Source organism: Lygodium microphyllum, chromosome 24, assembly GCF_053477565.2.
Source record: "Lygodium microphyllum isolate KBCC chromosome 24, Lygodium_microphyllum_v1.1.10, whole genome shotgun sequence".
Lineage (NCBI taxonomy): Eukaryota > Viridiplantae > Streptophyta > Polypodiopsida > Schizaeales > Lygodiaceae > Lygodium > Lygodium microphyllum.
The window spans coordinates 61,113,615-61,118,409 of NC_141158.1; positions in this window are offsets into that span (position 1 = coordinate 61,113,615).

Below are 4,795 nucleotides of genomic sequence, written 5' to 3' on the forward strand. Positions count from 1 at the left end.
TGAAGTCCATGCTAATATACTCCCATTTCATTTGAGGGATATCAAGTGGTTGGAGCTTTCCTGGCAACTTGATATGCTCTTGGCCTTAATTCGTTGATGGCAGTTTAGGCATCAGTGACATACTTGAGTACATCACCCTTGATTATTTCCCAGTAGAAGCTTCTACTAACTGTATTAAGAGTCTTATCATAACCAGGATGAACCAAAAATACAGAATCGTGAGCTTCCCAGAGTATTTTCCTTTTGAGTTCTTGACTTGCAGGAATACATAGTCTTGTCCTATAATAGGTAAGCTCCTCATTTATGGAAAAAAATTTATACTTAGTCTTGAGTTTTGGATTTGAATCCTTGACATAAATTTCTCTTAACGAGTTCTGATATCTTGGATCCTTGAGGGTTCTTCTAGGATTAAAGCATTGAGGAATGACTTACGGCTTAGGGCATTTGCAATCACATTCTCCTTGCCTGGTCTATACTTGATTTCAAAGTCAAATTCTTGCAGTGCCTTAATCTATCGGTGTTGTCTCATATTGAGATCTAGGTGAGTAAAAATTCACTTTAGGCTTTTATGATTAGTGACTAGAGAAAACGTATTACCAAGTAGGTAATGTCTCCATAGTTTAAAGGCATGAATTACATCAAGTAATTCTAGGTCATGTGTGGCATAGTTTCTTTCGTGGATCTTTAATTTTCTTGAAGCATAGCCTATTGGATGTCCTTATTGCATAAGACACAACCTAAAGTGAGAGAGCTTATGTTAGTTATGACTTTGAACTCTTTGCTAAGGTCAAGTAGCCTTAAGATATGGGCAGTTACCAAACTCTTCTTAAGCTTCTCAAAGCTAGATTTTTTGACGAACATCCATGTAATGGAGACATGCTTTTTGAGAAGGTTAGTGTTGGGAGGTGCAAGGATTGAGACATTGTCTTTAATGAAGACTCTATACCAGCCAATTAGCCCTAAAAAGCTTCTCACTTCCTTGACCATTGTTGGGGGTGGCTAGTCTTGTACATCTTGGACCTTGGAAGGATCCATTGAAATTCTATCTACTGATACTATGAACCCTAGATATTCAATTTTCTTCTTGAAGAGAGCACATTTCTTGTTTTTAGCATACAATTTGTGGGCCCTCATTGTTTCATGAACTATTCATTAGCTGTGGTTCATGGTCTTCTTCATTCTTGGAATATGTTAAGATATCATCAAAGAAGACGAGGATGAAGTCATCAAGGTAGGGTTGGAAAATGTCTTGCATCAATCTGTTGAAGGTGGCAGGAGCATTTGTTAACCCAAATGACATCACAATAAACTCATAATGACCGTACCTTGTGTTAAAAGAAGTTTTAGGGATATCTTCCTCCCTAATTCTTATTTGATAATATCTTGATCTAGGATCGATCTTTGAAAAGACATTTGCTCCTTGGAGTCGATCAAGAAACTCATCTATTTTGGGATTTGGATATTTATTTTTCACTATCACTTGGTTTAATCCATGATAATTGATAAAAATACAGAGTGTTTCATCTTTCTTTTTCTGAAATAAAATCAGGGCTCCCCATGGTGAATTAGTTTGTCTAATATATCCCTAGTCTAATAGTTTTTTGAGTTGTTCTTTCAACTCAATGGCTTCAGGAATTGACATTCGATAAGGCCGTTTGGCGACAGGGGCAATGCCTGGAATGAGTTGAATTTCATGATCTACTTCCCTTTCTAGTGGGAGCTCTATCAGGTCTTTAGGCCGCATATTCTCTTAGCCAAGATGGTTGATCCTTGGCTTCAATATCCTGCTCAGCTTTGTTGAGTTTAATTAGATAGACTAGTAATCCTTTCTTTAGTTCTTTTACTATTCAGGAGATTTAGCCAGCTAAACCTTAGGGTTTCCTCCTTCTCCTTGAGTGGTTACTTATTCTCCCTTTGAATTCTGGAAAGTGATTTGGCCCTTTCCGCAATGGATATGGACATTATTTGGAATTAGCCAATCCATTCCTAACAAACACTCATAAGCCCCGAGGTTCATAATTCAAAAGTTCATTTTGGAAAATTTACCACCCAAGCTGGATTCTACATTGCTAGTTTGTCATGTTGATAGAACTTCTTTGTTGTTTGCTAATTCCACAAGCATTCTAGGTGCGATAATAGTGTTTATGCCTAGCCTTTTTGCACATTTTGGTGGTACGAAAGAGTGGGTACTTCCACCGTCAATTAAAATTCGAAAGGGTTTGCCTTGATAATCTGCTAGTATTTGAATTACTAAGAATTGGCGATTTGGACCCTTCTTATTGAGAGTGGCGTGTACTCTAGCTCTTTCCATATCGACTTCCATCGTGGGATCTTTATCCTTATTGATATCCTTTAGGTTTATTCTAGCGACCTTTTCCTTGGTATCTTGGCTTCCTCTCCCTCCCTCACCCTCACCCTCTCTTTCTAAATTGACCTTGGCCAAGTTTCGAGCACTACCTCTTGAAATGTCATGGTTCCTTGCAATAGAAACGCCTTGGAGTCTCATTGCTCCTTCCTATGGGTATAAAGCTTCCCACAACATTTGATTTGGCCTTCTTCATTTTGTTTGGTTGGTACTATTCTTAGGCTCTTTTGCATAACTTTGGAAGTTGCCCTTATTCTGATTGTTTATGTTCCAAATTTTTGCATTTCTTGGCCTTTTTTCAGTCTCTTCAACTATTGGAGCTACTCGAATCAATGCATCTTGTGAATTTGATGGTCTCATTGATTCAATACACGTATTCAAGAGCAAATTCAGACCATTGCAAAATTTGGATACTTGCTGTGAAACTTCATCATAGGTGCACATTTTAGAAGTGTTACGAATTTGGAATAGTAGGCTTCTAGGCTTAGGCTTAATTTCTTTAGATTGAAGAACTCGTTTGTCTTCAAGGCTTGATGTGTGGGTGGAAGATATCTCCCACGTACCACGTCCTTAATTTTGTCCCAAGTAATAGCACCTTCGGGCATTCTTTGATCCTTGCACCGTTGTTTCCACCAAAGATGGGCATCTCCTGTGAGTTTTAGTGGTTTTTCTTCAATTGGAATGTCCCTTCCTTTACCATCAAAGTGCAGTGGATTGTAGTGCTTGAGAAGAAATTTCTTCTCTTGAGCTTCAGTAGTATTGAGATTCGCGGTGATGTTCGAGAATTATGTAATTTTATGATCAAATTTCTTTCCAACCATATTCAAAAAACAAAATGTTTACTTGATTACTCTACCTCATTAATTTAGGAGGGATATTATGTACTACTTGTCCTTACGACAATGATAAGGGTTTATACTTCAAAAGAGAGTTTTAATTTTTAATCATGAAAAAAAGTGTATCTACTATTTTTTATTTATCAAGGTGACAAACGGATGGACAAAAATAATTCTTTACATCAATAGAAAGGGAATACATTATTTGAGTAGCTTGGGAGCTCATATCATTCTTGGAAAAGATTTTTCTACCACAATCTAGGCATGGCATTGCGATACATCCATCGCATGGTAATTAGGATTTCGAGAATAAATATCCAAAAATCTATATTTCAGAGGAAGATCAGGTAATCCATCTTTCTTGTAGTTGCGACAACTAGAGTGTGTTGAGATATTTGCAATCACACCTACTGTAGCCTCTTTGTATGAGGCAATTTGGGCTAAGGATATGCAAGCTACTTTATCCCATATGCACAAAGAGGGAGACTACTACCCATCCATCAACTATAAAGCATTGTACTTGACTACCACTTTTTCATATGATGTTGAATGCAATATCATGATGCTTTCTCTTTTCAATTAGTGTCTTTCTTATTGTTAAGTCTAGTGTCATTCTAGTCTTGGTCATTGTCAATCTTAGTCTTTGTCTATGTCATCATGAGTTTGGTCTTCTTCTTCCATCCTCCATAGCTTTCGCCTTTTCCATGCTTTAGATCCCATGTTTCTCAACATGGTATTAGAGCACAATTGAGCATGTCTTAGCATGGCTTAGGTCTCCTCTTTGTTCTTTCAACTCCTTTTCATCTCTGGATAGCTCAAGATTGGTGTATGACTCCATTTTGAACTTCATCTCTGCACTCCCTATCCCTCGTGTGCCATAGCCAGGCATGACCTGTTGTGATTGAAGATTTCATATCTCCCAAATCATAGCATATCTCCTCAAGGTTTCTTCTATGATTTGTTACTTGACTCGAGGGCAAACTTCCCATCACCTCAATGCTCAACATTGCTTACCACATAGCTCAGCATTGTCATTTCTTCCCAACCTCTTCTTCTAGGGGATTCTTTCGTAGGCCAGGGAGGCGCAACTCTCCATTAAGTTAGAGATTGACATTAGCTGCTCATTGCCTCAGCATTCCTGAAATTGTGTCACATTGTCAGAAATAGGTGCAGTCATGTTTGGTCGATTTCTCTCCTAGCACACGCAACAATTTGAGCAAGAATTATAGGGCTTTAGAATCCCATGATATAGGCTTTCTATCTATAAAGAAGCTTTGAAAATGATCAAGTATATACTTCACATAGAGTGAAAAACCAAGCTTCCCCCAGAAACCCTAATGTAGACTCCATAGCCAAAACTCAAAAGCTTAATCTCTCCTTCATTTTCTCACTCCTCTTGGTACACTGAAGTTACTACACTCTGATTTGAATATTTCAACAAGGATTGCTCATCAAGGAGGAAAATTTGGAAAGACTTTGGAAGATTTGGAGATGACAACAACACTAAGTTCTTCATTGCTACAGTCTCAAGCTCATTTTCCACTACATTCTCTTAGCTCAATCTTTGCCACTCAAAGATCTGCTCCAACACTCA